The following is a 16,434-nucleotide window of genomic DNA, read 5'->3' on the forward strand; positions in this document are numbered from 1 at the left end:
AACAAAAATTGGTGTGCTTTATTGGAGCTATCCAGCCATACAGTTTTGAGCAAGATGCCAGCTCGAACGAGGAAAACAAAGACATTCATGGATCTATTTGTCTACATAACACCTGAGGGCTTCTCAAACAGCATTTTTATGTCTGCTCCTGATTTACAATGATATGAGTAAAGACAGACTCAGAAATGCAATTTTAAGCTTAAATTATTTTAAATATGTCCTATATCTTGAGAAAAATATCACAAGAACATATAAAAAACACCAAAAAACATAATTTTCTTTGGATTGGGTGTTCAAAACATTAGACTAACAAAAGCTAAAAACAAAAGTGTGTGATGCATTTTCAATCAAAGAAGGCGAAAACACAATTTTGGGGTTTGCATGACAAAAATGTGTGTAAAAGGTGAAGATAGTTTGACGAAAAAAAACTTAAAACATTGAAACTAATTATGTGAAGGGATCAGCTTATAAGATCCACTCTGATGAAACTGTGTTTTTGGTGTTTTAACATGTTCTTTTGACATTATTTGATGGAGGACAAATAAAGAGAATTAATCTAAACGTGCTCAAGTAATTCTTTATTCAAATCCTGACTCAGGAGTAGATGAAAAAACACAGTACAAAAAATATAGTATTTGTGACATAAAAATACGCTGGGCGGGCCACAAGCTCCCTGCGCAGAGCTCCCAGTAATGGCGAGGGGAAGGGGGCCAGAGTTGCTCCGTCCTAATGGTCCCATCCACAATTTAGAGGAAAATTTCTGTTGAATTACTGCAGAAACTACCATATTTTGTCAGGCTATAAATTGAAGCAGCAAAAAATGCATAGTAAGGATTAAGGAAAATATATAAATGGCATATTACTTATATAGTTCTTTATTACTTTTTTAGAAGACTCAAAGTGCTTTATAGTCATTTCCATTCACCCATACAATCACACATTCACAAACAGATGCCACAACCCTTGTGCCACCAGGAACACTGTGAGGTTCAGTTCAGTTCATTTAGCAAAATACAGGAACAAGAACAGACATGTCATCTACAAGGGCATATCAGCGTTTGAAATAAGCGGTTATCCTGTTGTCCGAGACAACCAGATTTCACAGAGGACAACCAAAAATGAACCTGATGGTTGTCCGTGTGACAACCTGAACTTTTATTCAACATTTTGTTTTTTTTTCGACTATTTTTCAAGTGTCAAGGATTAGTTTTTGGCAACCTCTGAATTGAGACGTATGCAGCAAATTCTTTCCACTGACAAACGAAGTGCGTGCATGCTAGCGAATCCTTTCTGTTTCTACATGTGCACTTTTCAATAAAGATTATTAAAATAAATGTGTTGAACAACAGTACCTGGCGCGACCGCTAGATGTCTCCAAAACACGTTCAAAATAATCAGCCCATAAAATAGAAGATTTAAAACACATAAAACACTATAACTTTCACTCATAACGGAACAGATTGACATGAGCAGAAAAAAAACATTTTCCATGGGATCCACATGATATTATAAATTTGTACAACAGTCTTTGTATTTTATAGTCTTTAAGCAACAATTATCAAAACCAAAGATAAAAAAGAACAGATATATTTAAATCTGTGTAAAGATACTAGTTATAAAGATATTGGTTTCAAGTTTTTGGCAATACTTTGTGTAACCAGATGCTTCAATATTGAGTAAAATGTTTGTTTTTAATATTTAAAGAGTTTTTCTAAATGTCCATCATAAGAGGCAGTTGATATTAGATGTATAGAAGAAATAAAGATGTAAGTACTGACATCTGAGTAGGCTTCATTGCTGTTGAATATTGGTATCGAAGGACAATCAAAAATTGAATTGGGGAGGACAACCAAATATTACTTGCCAGGTTGTCCGGAAGACAACCATTTTTTCCCCCCTTTTTCTAACGCTGCATATCATAATGATGGTATAGACAATAGACTAGATTTACAGTGCGGCAAAAAAGGATTTAGTTAGCCACCAATTGTGCAAGTTCTCCCACTTAAAAATAAGAGAGAGGCCACCTAATTTTCCTCATAGGTGTACCCCAAATGACAGACCAAATAGAAAAAAATCCAGAAAATAAGAATTTGGTCACCTACAAACTAGCAAGATTTCTGGCTCTCACAGACCTGTAACTTCTTCTGTAAAGAAACCTCTGTACTCCACTCATTCATTCATTGTGGGCGAAGGCAGGGTACACCCTGGACAGTTCGCCAGTCTGTCGCACACACCCATCACATTCACACCTAGGGACAATTTCAAGATGCCAATTGACCTATGAAGCATAATTTTGGACGGTAGGAGGGAGAGAACCCACACATGGGGTTCACGGGGAGAACACGCACGGAAAGAACATGCAAAACTCCACACAGAAAGGTCCCCAATTGATTTTCTGTTTCAGGTCCCTCAGTCGGGACTTGAACCAGGGGCCTTCTTGCTGTGAGGCAAGAGCGCCAACCACTGCACCACCGTTCAACCGGTAGTCCACTCATTACCTGTATTAATGACACCTGTTCAAAATCGTTATCTATATAAAAGACACCTGTCCACAACCCAAAATGTCACACTCCAAACTCTACTATGGCCAAGACCAAAGAGCTGGACACCAGAAATAAATTTGTTGACGTACACCAGGCTGGGAAGACTGAATCCGCATAAGGTAAGCAGCTTGGTGTGAAGAAATCAACTGTGAGAGCAATTATTAGGAAATGGAAAACATACAAGACCACTGATAATCTCACTCAATCTAGGGGTTCCCTGCAAGATCTCACTTCATGAGGTCAAAATTATTACAAAAACAGCGAGCAAAAAAAGATCTAGTGAATGTGCTGTAAAGAGATGGACCAAAGTAACAATGGCTGCCAGGGACTTAAATCCTGCAGTGCCAGATGTGTCCCCCTGTTAAACCCAGTCCACGTCTTAAGTCTGCTAGAGAGTATTTGGGTGATCCAGAATAGGATTGGGAGAATGTCCTATGGTCAGATAAAACCAAAATAGAACTTTTTGGTAAGTACTCAACTTGTCGTGTTTGGTGGAGAGAGAATGCTGAGTTGCATCCAAAGAACATCATACCTACTGTAAGCATGGGGGTGGAAGCATCAGGCTTTGGGGCTGTTTTTCAGCAAAGGGACCAGGCCACCTCAGCTAGTTGTCATGTGATGTAAACAGATTAGGAATGAAGCAACCTGTGAGCCACGGACAAATGTAAAGCAATGATTGTCGTTTTATCAGACAGTAATAAGTGTCCAACTGCTTACTTGTTAGAACCTTTATTTTAACACAGCTGAAAATGCTTCTCACATGCTTTTCTGTGTCTCGTTACACAGGACGCACCCGACGCTGCTCTAAAAGCTACCTTAACAATATTCTCTTAAAAACAATGCCATAACATCACAACAATGAGACACACACAACTCATTGAAATGTGGTCAGATGAATGCAGGATAGTTAAAACAATTTTTAACATGATACACATTGCTTCTCGGAATGTTATCCCATAAATCTATGTCATGAGCATTTTTTAGCATACCTTCATAGCTGACATCTTGCCAGTAACAGCTTTGCAGTATGCCTCCACTGAACCTAAGTAGCAAGTAAAAAGTGTTAATATAGGCCTTCAAAATTAGTCAGCGAAATGGGAAATTTGAATCAGTGAAGGACTTCAATATTTTCTGTCTCTGGTTGCTTTGCCCTGCCCATGTAATTCCTAGCAAACGACTGAAGAGATCTTCAGTCATGTGGGTATGCTTACAAGCTTTGGTTTGAAACAGGAAAGGTTGCTTGACGGTAGGGCTGCACGATATGAGGAAAACTCGCGATATGCGATATTGGTGATTAATATTGCGATAACGATATAATTTGCGGTATATAAACAAATATCAAACCAACCAAAAACATAATTTCCATTTCAATGCAACAGTATAAAAATTATACTCCAAATGACCCTTGTCGACATAGGAGGCAAACATCAAACATAAAAGGGCTCATCTGATTGATCAACAACGTAAACGGGTCCTTCCGATTGGTTAAATGCATAAAGGGATTTATTTCATTTATTCAATATTTCAAGCTGCCATGAGTTTGTTTTAGCACATTTAACCCTTGTGCAATCTTAGATGAACCCCCCCCCTTACTTTGCAGTGTTCTCCGTACCATGACAAAGGTGGATAAATGTGGAAAGATTTAATGTAATCCATGGACACCAGTGAAGATCACAAATCATTGAAGAAAAAAGGTTCAGTGCACTGTCTAGTGGGTCTAGATGACCCCACTCCAAATGTTAAAGTGCCTAGGATAACACAAGGGTCAAGGTAACCATTTATTGCGATTTTCGCCGTCTTTTGCGGTATGCATATTGCACAGCTTGATGTCGCGATAACGATAAATTTGCGGTATATTGTGCAGGCCTACTTGACGGCAGTCTGAATACAGACCAAACGCAAGGTTCAGGACTCGATCCGGACCAAATTAAGCGTACTCGGTCCAGACCAAATGATTTTTTCATCTGCATGCACGTCAAGACTTTCTATGTATTTTTTTCAAAGATGATGTGAATGAAAACCTTAATAAAGAGCAATTAATTCATTGTCACTTTAGCTGGCCGGAGCTTCCTTAGCATACACAAACCAATAACATTTCCATCTATCAATCCATCTCCAAACCTCGTTATTCCTGTTCAGGGTCAAAGGGTTGCTAGAGCCACACAGTAACATTTACACCTAAGGGACAATTAAGTGTCCAACAAAATAATGAAGCATGTTTTTGGACTGCTGAAGGAAAGATTACCTAGAACAAACCCACGCATGCACAGGGAGAACATTCAAACTGCACACAGAAAGGACCAAATGGGGATAGGGATACTGAGGTGAAGTTAGTTTTAGGTTGGATATTTGACAGACATTCAGCGGGGATCTCCAGCGGGGTCTCTTAGGGACCGTCAACAAATTAACATGTGCATGAGATGGAGAAGATTTTAGATCAATCCCAGGACAAAATGCTTTGCAAAAATAAAATAGAGTACAATGAAACATTTCCTCATGTTGTGTCTAAACATTTTTATTTATTTTGCAATGTTTTAATGAGAAGTTTTGCAATAGTAGATACTCAATATTTTACAAGAATCTTTCTTTGAAGTAAACAGTCTGTTTTTTTAATAGCTTCCAAACCCTGTGACCTTATGATTCCAAATATATGCCAAATTATGGCTCCAACATACACCATACACACAAAAATTTTATATGAATTTTTATATTTAAATTTCAAATGTTTGCATATGAAATCTGGTCATGTTTTTCATTAGCTCCCAAACCAGGTGACCCAAAGAGATGGAACATATGCCAAATTGTGGCACTGACATCTCAACATCAGACACACCAATTTATTTTCTCACAAATGTGCACGCTGTGTTTCACAAAAACACAATCGATTTTTCAGAAATTCACAATAAATTTTCAGAAATACAGAATAGATGGTTCACAGACATCATTTTTAGGTACACTTGTACCTAAAATGCAAATTTTAAAATGTGCATTCACAAACCCGCTCTCATTTGTGAATCTCCCCATATTTGTGAGAGATTTTTCTACGGTGAACATTGAGACTCACATCACGCTGCAGGTCAACTAATGTCATCATTGGCTAGTGAATCTGTCAATCAAACTCATCAGCAAAGCAGGCGTGCTCGCTTTCAGCCAATCGAATGGCCCTTCTAGACTTTCTCCAGCTTTCACACAGGTGACAAAAAGCCCTGCCCATCTTTGATTCTGCCGGTGGGTCATTAGCGTGTTAGCTTTAGCACGGCTCGTAGGTTCATTGTCTTCGGTCGTCAAAAATTACTGGCTTGTGCAACTTTCAAGTGGACCTGAAAGCAAGGCAACAGTTGTTGAATGCAGTTGGCATTGAATCCAGGGAACTGTGTCCTGGTGATGAGATTTGTAATGAATGTTTCACTCAGGATAGTTTGCTAATCTTTATCCTTATTAGATATGATGCTAGCGTCCTTTTAGCACTCAGATATCGGTTCCCTTCGGTCTGGATCATGAGAAGGTGGAGGAGAAAAATCTTCAACTTCAACTCAACAGAAACTGGCATCACTTTGTACCACTCTCCATATTAAAAATGCAGCGTGACTACGTTACCTCAAGCCAACCTCCCTGTCAATGACAGAACAATTCAGCCTCACATCTTTTTTTTTCATTCTTCAAATCTGGGCTGAGAGTGAAGTCAGCCTCAACTGTCCGATTGTGTTACCCCTAAAGTATGAACAGAGTTACAATACTGACTTTAATCATAATGTATGATTTGATTGTGTTACTCCAAACTAGGGGGCTTTGCATCTCCTGGACTTTAAAACGTTTGCCATGCACCTTCAGTTCTGACATCAGTGTGAAAGCTGGAAAAAGTCTAAGGGGCCATTTGATTGGCTGATAGCGAGCACCCCTGCTTTGCTGATTAGTTTGATTGACAGATTCATTAGCAAATGGGGACATTAGTTGCCTGCAGCGTGAAGGGAGTCTCAATATTCACCGTAAAAAAATTTATCTGGTTTGCGAATGCACATTTTAAAATTTGCAAGATCTGTGAGTTCATATTACAAGTGTACCTAAAAATGATGTCTGTAAAGCATCTTTTGTGCATTTCTGAAAATTTGTTGTGAATTTCTGAAAAATCCATTGTGTTTTTGTGAAACACAGCGTGCACATTTGTGAGAAACACTTATTGTGCATGTGTGAAACATTTGGTGTGCATGTGTGTGTTTGTGAAACCTAGGCTGTGCATTTGTGAAACACGTGTGCATTTTCAAATTTATATAACACGTTTGCGTAAAAAAACAGTTGTGAATCAGAGCGTGTGTATTTGTGAAACAGGTTGTGTGCATTTCTGATTATTGAGACTGAATTAACTCCATACCAAACCGCCTGAACCAAAGAGATGAAACCATTGCAGAATTGTGGCATTGACATCCCCACATCAGACACACAACTTTATTTTGCTATAGGTTTAATCTCTTTCTGTCACGTGGTTTGGGAGCTATTGAAAAAAAATATATAATTATATGAAAACTTCTGGAAATTTAATAGAAAAATTCATATACATTTTGCATCATCTATAATTGCAAAATAAATTGGAGTCTGATGTTGGGATGTCAGTGCCACAATTCAGCATAGGTTTCATTTCTTTGGGTCATGTGGTTCGGGAGCTATTGAAAAAATATATATGATTTATATGCAATAATAGAAAAATGCATATACATTTTGCATCATCTATAATTACAAATTAAGCGGTGTGTCTGATGTTGATATCTCAGTGCCACAATTCAGAATATTTCATCTCTTTGGGTCAAATAAAATAAATACGATTATTTAAACACAACATGAGGAAACGTTTTATCCTCATTTATTTACACCGACCAAAAATATAAACGCAACACTTTTGTTATTGCTCCCATTTTTTATGGTATGAACTCAAAGATGTGAAACATTTTCCACATACACAAAATAACCAGTTCTCTGAAATATTGTTCACAAATCTGTCTAAATCTATGATAGTGAGCATTTCTTCTTTGCCAAGACAATCCATCTCACCTCACAGGTGTGCCATATCAAGATGCTGATTAGACAGCATGATTATTGCACAGGTGTGCCTTAAACTGGCCACAAGAAAAGGCCACTCTGAAATCTTCTGAAATCTCCTCCTACCGTCCAAAAACATGCTTCATCGGTCAACCGCAGTCACACAAAAGAAACACAACAAAAAGGGGAGGGTTTGGCCATGCTAAACGTTTGCCGTTTGGACCAACTTCTAATTCTAAATGTGCTTTTATTACTGTTATGATTATTATTAAGGGCCTTCTCGCAAATAATTTTTTTAATCTGTGCGGTCAGTGCTCAGGTCCGTGGAAGGCGGAAATGCTGCTACGTTACGTAGTCCTCAGAACATCTATGTTTGATGGTTACACCATTGTATAGTGTAAATGAAAAAATCGAATACGGGTCACTTTTAAAAGATGATGTAAGAGGGTCATCAAAAAAATAGGATATAGACAGAAAATCGGATTTGGGCATTAAGATCTGCAGTGTAAATGCGGCCTAAGAGACATCACTGGAGATCCGAACTGGATGTCTGTCGAATATCCAACCTAAAACTATCTTCACCGCAGTATTGGGGATTTGAACTAGGGCCTTCTCATTGTGAGACGAGAGTGCTAACCACTACTCCACCAGCCTCTTATGCCATAGTTACAACTACCCTACGGGTGTTTTTCAAAGGCTGGTTGGTGAGCCATTAGAGCAAAATTTTAATGCAAATTTTTCTATGGACATGGTGCAACATATATCTGAACATATATTACCTTTGGCACACTAAAGAATGATTTTTCTATGAAATATTTGTGATTTTCGCAAGATCGTTTCCTACCCAGAAGTAAGAAGACTCGATCTTTAAAGCACCGCCTTTCACTCCTTGTGGGTGCCGCCCATTTCAGGACGTCAACCTAGAGCCAGCCTCGGCAGCGTGTCCATGTTTCTCACACGAAAACAAACATCACAAGATGCATGTGCATATGAAAGTGTTCTGCAGATCACCACTAGCTCTGTAGAGAAAGTGTGTGTTTTAACTTGTGGACGGTGCTGGCAGCGCAGACTCTTCCTGGAAGGAGCTCTTCCTTATACGTATAAATTCGAGAACCTACCCGTTTTTGTGGATGGCCTGGTACTCAGAGCGCAGGTTTTTTGAGAAATACTCAGAGATGTGTAAATGGATCTAATACTGCATTGAGATTTTTTTGGCAATGAATTAACATTATATTACAATTAAACCCTCAAAAAGTTCATTTTGCATGAAATAGGTCCTTTAAACAACACGTAAGGGTAAGTAAGGGCCAAAGTTCGGATTTTTCTTTTTTCAGCCCCCTGATTTTGCAGGGAGCTCATTAGTGCTGTTAAAGTGATAAGTGTGAGCTCCTTGTTACAGCCTGTCTGTTAGAATTTAGGAAATTAATCAGAGGATAGTTTGTGTGGACATCGTACGGGTGCATACAGTAGGGTAAAAAAGTATTTAATTAGCCAACAATCGCACAAGTTCTACCACTTGATGAGAGAGGCATGTAATTTTCCTAATAAGTATACAGTGGTGGACAAAATTGTTGGGACCCATCAGTTAAAGAAAGTCCACAATGCTCACTGAAATGTCTTGAAACGTTCAAAAGTAACAAAACATAAAAATTTATTGAAAATCAAAAAATCAGCCATTACTTTCGAGTTGTCGATTAAAAGAATTATTAAAAAAACAAAAAAAAACTAATGAACCTAGAGCCGGGATAGGCTCCGGCAGCCCAGTGACCCCGAAAGGGATAAACAGAATAGAAGATGGATGAATGAAAAACAGCTGCACGGTGGCGCAGTGGTTAGCGCTCTTGCCTCACAGCAAGAAGGCCTCTGGTTCAAGTCCCGGCTGGGGGACCTGAAAAATTACATCAACGAGGGACCTTTCTGTGTGGAGTTTGCATGTTCTCCCCATGTACGCGTGGGTTCTCTCCGGGGTCTCTGGCTTCTTCCCACCAACCAAAAACATGCGTCATAGGTTAATTGGCAACTCTAAATTGTCCCTAGGTGTGAGTGTGAATGGGTGTGTGTTTGTGGACATTCTACCCTGCGACAGACTGGCAACCTGTCCAGGTTGTCCCCTGCCTTCGCCCACAAGTGGCCGGGATAGGCTCCAGCAGCCCCGTGACACCGAAAGGGAAAAAGGGTTAAGAAAATGAATGAATGAAAAACTAATGAAATAGGGTAGGACAAAAATAATGGTACCCATAACTTAATATTTTTGCCTTTTGAGGCAATCACTGCAATTAAACGGTTTCTGTATTTGTCAATGATGCCTTCTGCATCTGTCGACAGGTATTTTGTCCCACTCCTCATGAACAAACTGCTCCAGTTGTCTCAGGTTTGACGGGTGTCTTCTCCAAATGGCATGTTTCAGCTCCTTTCACAGATGTTCAATGGGATTCAGATCTGGGCTCATAGAAGGCCACTTTAGAATAGTCCAACGCTTTTCTCTTAGCCATTCTTGGGTGTTTTTGGCTGGGTTTTGGATAGTTGTCCTGTTGGAAGACCCATGACCTGCGACTGAGTCCAAGCTTTCTGACACTAGGCAGCACATTTCTATCCAGAATGCCTTGATAATCTTGAGATTTCATTTGACCTTGCACAACTTCAAGACACCCTGTGCCAGATGCAGCAAAGCAGCCCCAAAACAGAGCTGAGCCTCCTACATGTTTCACAGTAGGGACAGTGTTCTTTTCGTTGTATGTTTCATTTTTGAGTCCACCAACATAGAGCTGATGTGCCTTACCAAAAAGCTCCAGTTTTGTCTCATCTGTTCCCAGAAGCTTTGTGGCTTGTCAACATGCATTTTTGCAAATTCCAGTCTCGCTTTTTTATGATTTCCTTTCAACAGTGGTGTCCTCCTCTGTCGTCTCCAATGAAGTCCACTCTGGCTCAAGCAACAACGAATGGTGCAATCTGACACTGATGTACCTTGATCTAGGAGTTCACCTTTAATGTCTTTGGAGGTTGTTCTGGGCTCTTTGGATACAGTGTGAACTATCCTTCTCCACATCAATTTTCCTCTTCCGGCCATGTCCAGGGAGGTTGGCTACTGTCTCGTGGGTCTTAAACATCTGAATAATATGTGCCACTGTCGTCACAGGAACTTCAAGCTGCTTAGAGATAGTTTTATAGCCTTTACCTTTACGATATTTGTGTAGATTTTGTTTCTAATGTCCTGGGACAATTCTCTCCTTTGCTTCCTGTTGTCCATGTTCAGTGTGGTACACAGCTTTTCACCAAACAGCAACATGACTATCGGTCTCCCTTTAAATAGGCAGACTGAAAATGGGTTTGAAAACAGCTGTGATGTCAATTAAAGGACATCACATCAAGACCCCCTGGGCAATTAGTTCTCAGTCTTTTGTGGAGGTACCATCATTTTTGTCCAGCCCTATTTCATTAGTTTGTTTTTTTAAATAATTATGTTAATCAACAACTCAAAAGTAATGGCTGATTTTTATCATTTAATTTTCAATACATTTTAATTTTTTGTTACTTTTGAACATTTTAAGTAATTTCAGTGAGCATTGTGGACTTTCTTTCTTTACCTGAGGGGTACCAACAATTTTGTCCACCACTGTACCTATGAAAAAAGGAAATCCAGAAAATCACATTGTCTGATTTTGTAAATTATGCTGGAAAATAAGTATTTGGTCACCTACAAACAAGCAAAATTTCTGGTTCTCACAAACCTGTAACTTCTTCTGTAAGAGGATCCTCTGTCCTCCACTTGTTACCTGTACTATTGGCACCCGTTTGAACACCTATAAAAGACACCTATCCACAACCTCAGTCACACTCCAAACTCCACTATGGCCAAGACCAAAGAGCTGTCTATGGACACCAGAAACAAAATTGTTAAACTGCACCAGGCTGGGGAGACTAAATCTGCAATAGGTAAGCAGTTGCAGGCCCGTCTAAAGTCTAGAGTAGAGAGCATTCGTATGATCCAGAAGAGGATTGGAAGAATGTCCTATGGTTGAATTAATCCAAAATGGAACTTTTTGGTAAGAACTCAACTCATCGATTACGTTGGACAAAGAATGCTGCGTTGCATCCACAGAACACCATACCTAGATACCTTACCTACCTACATCATTGTTTGGGGCTGTCATACAGACACAGCTCTCGGAGGGGGAGTGAAGCTGCTGGTAACGGAAGAATCTTTGAATGATCGCGTGAACCCAGACATGGAGACGTGATTACCGATGGTTTTGTAGAGCTGTTCATAAAAATCTACCCGATCTCTCCACATCATCCGTGTCTTCCAATGATTCCAAATGGGATAAACACATACACTGCTGCATGTAGCAATCAGGCTAAGATCATTAGCTGGAAGCTCCTCCCAACACGATGCCACAGCGTCAAACTTAGGAACACATTTTGGACAGGTGGCAAGCAGAGAATTTACCGCGAACAAAATTCCACTGAATTAATCTTGCTTGTTACACTTACAGCACTAATGCAGCACAAACTTAACATTTCATCGAACTAAAATTAGCTGCATGGTAAAGAAACATAAACAAGACGACTGTATAAGCACTTTTGCATCTGGAGCCATTTACAGACTTACAGCTTATCCAAACAACTGAGGAAAAAGGCAGACTTAATGAAACATAAATATTTGTCACCTCAAAGTCCTCTCGAGTTCCTCCAAAATTACAGAAAATGCTTGTTTGGTGTCTGTACTTAAGCAAGACAGCGATAGAGTATCAAAGTAAGCGAGTGTTTTTTTAAATTTGTGGGGTTCTAATGTATATTCTGTGATATTCAACCCTTTAATATAGACTATGACATGTTAAAGGACATAAACTCCTTAAATGCATTGTTTTCCTGTGGTCCAGTGGTCAGAAAGAAATTATTTTATTTCACTCTAAACTGAAAAAAGTTGATTTAACTTAAATGAATCACTTCAATTGAATTCAATTGAATTGAATTAATTGAATTAAGTTTATTCAACTTAATTTTTTACGTCTGTCCGACTCAATTTAACATGTTGATCTAACTTAAATTTTTTTGTTTATACAACTCAAATAACTCATTAATCTAACTTAATATCATATACAGTCAGGACCATAAATATTTGGACAGAGACTCATTCTTTCTAATTTTGTTTCTGTACATTACCACAGTGAATTTTAAATAAAACAACTGAGATGCCATTGAAGTGCAGACAGCTTTTATTCCATGGGTTGAACAAAAAGATTGTATAAAAATGTGAAAAACTAAAGCATTTTTTAAACACAATCCCTTCATTTCATGGGCTTGTAAGTAATTGGACAATTGACTTTCATGCTATTGTATGGGCAGGTGTGAGCAATTCCCTTGTTATGTCACTATGAGTGAATCACATAAAATGCCTGGAGTAGATTAGAGCAGTGTTTTTCAACCAGTGTGCCGCGGCACACTAGTGTGCCGTGGGAGATGGTCAAGTGTGCCGTGGAAAATTGTCCTCATTAACTGATCTAAAAACATTAACCATCTCCAGGAAATCAGCTCTTTGTTCATCCAAACAGGTCCTGATAAAACACTGAGTAGTTAGGAATATGAAAGATCACAAAATACTTATTTCTTTGTGTTTAACTGATTCTATTAAAGACATTTTGATAAGAATGACGACACCGCGATTTACCTGCAGCTATGACTGTTTTCTGAAAAGTCCCGCAACTTTTACTGTCTCCACGACTCCACCAATCATTCTTGAAGGCTTAATCACATGTCATCAGTCTGACCAATCAGAAGTGTTTAAAGTCTAAACTTCCTTGTTCCAATTTAGCTCATAACTCACTCATTTCCAACAAAAACACCAGCTAAAGCTCGTCTTTAGCGGTGTAGCTTTCCACAGAATCCGGTATCAGACCGTGGAACAAGTGAACAAAACCATGAAACTCAGAGACGCAAGTGTTTCTGCCGTTTTCTCGCCGTATTCACACTACATCTCCCATGATGCATTGGCTTAAAGGGACAGCGCCTTAGCGTACAATGAGTCGTCCTTGTTACACGGATTGAAACCACAACGAACATACAGTTTGTATGTAACTTAACTTTTATTACATCTTTTAGAAAAAACATCTGCAACTTCCTGCTTTTTCTACCACAATTATCACAAAAATGCACGTCAGATTGCCGGGGGGGGGGGGGCTGCAGATCAAAACAGACTATGAGTTTCTGCTTTTTTTTGTGTGTGTGTGGGGGGGGGGTGCTGGTGTGCCGCGGGATTTTTGTCAAGGTTAAAGTGTGCCGTGGCTCAAAAAAGGTTGAAAAACACTGGATTAGAGGACTTGTGCTTGCATTTTGAAGATTTTGCTGTGAAAAGACAGCATGCGGTCAAAGGAGCTCTCCAAGCAGTGGAAAGGAGCCATCATTAAGCTGAGAAAACAGAAAAAAAACGTGCAAGAAATTGCTACAGTATTAGGAGAGGCAAAATCAATAGTGTGGTACATCCAGAGAATGAAAGAAAGCACTGGTGAACTCAGCAACGCAAAAAGACCTGGGCGTCCATGGAAGACAACAGTGGTGGATGATTGCAGAATCCTTTCCATGTTGAAGAGGAACCCGTTCACAACAGCCAACCAAGTGAACAACAGTCTCCAGGAGGTAGGCGTATCAATATCCAAGTCTACCATAAAAAGAAGACTGCATGAAAGTAGATACAGAGGGTAAACTGCAAGATGCAAGCCACTCATAAGCCTTCAGAATAGGAAGGCTAGGTTGGACTTTGCTAAGACGCATCTAAAAAAGCCAGTACAGTTCTGGAAAAACATTCTTTGGACAGATGAAACCAAAATCGACCTCTACCAGAATTATGGCAAGAGAAGAGTATGGAGAAGGCGTGGAAAGCTCATGATCCAAAGCACACTAAATCATCAGTAAAACACTGTGGAGGCAGTGTGATGGCATGGGCGTGCATGGCTTCTAGTGGCACTGGGACACTAGTGTTTATTGATGATGTGACACAGGACAGAAGCAGCCGAATGAATTCTGAGGTGTTCAGAGACATACTGTCTGCACAGATCCAGGTGAATGCAGCCAAACTAATTGGGCAGCGTTTCATAATACAGATGGACAATGACCCAAAACATACAGCCAAAGCAAATCAGGAGTTTATTAAAGCAAAGAAGTGGAATATTCTTGAATGGCCAAGTCAGTCACCTGATCTTAACCCAGTTGAGCATGCATTTCACTTTTTGAAGACTAAACTTCAGACAGAAAGGCCCACAAACTAACAGCGACTGAAAGCCGCTGCAGAAAAGGCCTGGCAGAGCATTCAGAAGGAGAAAACCCAGTGTCACGTTCAGCTCGTAGTCTCGGAGGCCATCCTCATGGTAGAAGCACAGGCGGAGTCTCAGGACTTGAGTTTAGCTCAAAATTTATTTTCCAATTTCTTCTGTTGGCATTTCACAGTCATGTCCCAAGCTCTAACTACCAACCAACAACAACCTCCTAATGGTTACAACTCCCACCTTTATAGGATTTCACCTTTGGGAGCTACCATCCACCCAGGTTCCCACAGATAATCTATTTACACAAAATATTAAAATATGTACATTCAAAGTTTCCCCAACCCCTATAAAAATAGATAATTTCTCCATGCAAACATAGAATTCACAGACTGTTCCTAAAACATTTCAATAATTCACTCCAATAATAAAATTACTACTCTAAATCTCCCCTGTTAACTTTACAATGATTTTGGTTCCCTCCCTGGAACCAATATAAGGCCCTTGTACCCTTAGGGACCTCTTTTGCTGGCGGACCATTCCTGACATAGAAAACAGAGGTGAGTCACCACAATCAGACAAAGCATAGACATTAGGGGTGTAGAAAAAAATCGATTCTGCAATATATCGCAATACGTCATTTGGCAATACTTGTATCGATTCATATGCTGCCAGATCGATATTTATTTAATTATTTCTGAGCGGCCTTCAGCGTCTGACTCTTGTTGTCCACCTCACCCTCCGACCGCTAGTCGGCAGCAGAGCGCACAGAGCCTCTTTGAGCAGATCTACTCTGCACAAGACAATATGAAGACTGCAGCCAGAGCAGAGGCAGCTTGTTCTGTTGTTATGAGACATGAACTATTTAGTTTTTACTTGGAATGGATACCAAACAGAAACTCTGAGCCATGTTGCTGCCAGTAAGATATGAAAACGTGGATTGCTGTGCTTTTTAGCGGCTCAGATAAATAAGATGGACAATGAAGCACGGCAGCAGCTAATAGGCTAATGTGCTTAGCATCTGCTAACATACTAGCAAAGCGGGCTGAAGTTCTGCAGAACCTCAAAGCAATAGGCTGTGTCCGAATTGCCGCCCTAACCCTTAACTACTAAAACCCTATATAGTGCGGCACTATATAGTTCTCTATATAGTTCTCTGAATTTTAAAAGCAATTCGGACACCCGTGCTCACTAGTTTTCTCTTTCGGGTGTTTTCAAATGGCGCTCGGCACGAAAACAAAGTGGCGCATTACCGCCACCACCTGGTCTGGAGGGGAACTACTTCTATTTAACGCCGAGAATGACACCCATTTGTCAAAGTAAAAATATAATAAATATAAACATTTTATGAAGACTATTTATGAATCTGCTGTGTTCTGATCATGGAAAACGTGGCTGATTTATAAATAATAAAATTACAAACAAATTGGTGTAGATTTTATGTATTAGTTGATAAATAAACCCTCAAGTCATTAGTCCATGGCAATATTTATTTTTGTGCCGCTGAACGATTTACGGGCTCTTGCGAGGAAGCATTTTTTTTCTGTAGTTTTATCTTCTACGTTACTGAAAATAGCTTTATATATGAATCTGTCCGTGTTCCT

At 39.5% G+C, this 16,434-nt stretch overlaps 1 protein-coding gene across 4 annotated transcripts in view; it reads right to left on the bottom strand.

Annotated features, from left to right (window-relative positions):
* Positions 1–16,434, bottom strand: part of emp2 (epithelial membrane protein 2) — a 50,603-nt gene that overhangs the window by 10,078 nt on the left and 24,091 nt on the right. Inside the window, exons 2-3 of one of the 4 annotated variants that reach the window (XM_020700052.2) lie at positions 3,533–3,585; positions 3,080–3,188 (exon numbers count right to left, since the gene is read on the bottom strand). The exons of 1 other annotated variant lie outside the window; for it this stretch is intronic. The gene's annotated coding sequence lies outside the window, so the exon portion shown is untranslated. Of the gene's footprint in view, positions 1–3,075; positions 3,189–3,532; positions 3,586–16,434 lie in introns of all 4 variants that reach the window. 2 more of the 4 variants (XM_020700051.2, XM_023957686.1) reach the window with 2 other exon arrangements.

The sequence above is a fragment of the Oryzias latipes genome, chromosome 8, assembly GCF_002234675.1.
Source record: "Oryzias latipes chromosome 8, ASM223467v1".
In the NCBI taxonomy this organism is placed as follows: Eukaryota; Metazoa; Chordata; class Actinopteri; order Beloniformes; family Adrianichthyidae; genus Oryzias; species Oryzias latipes.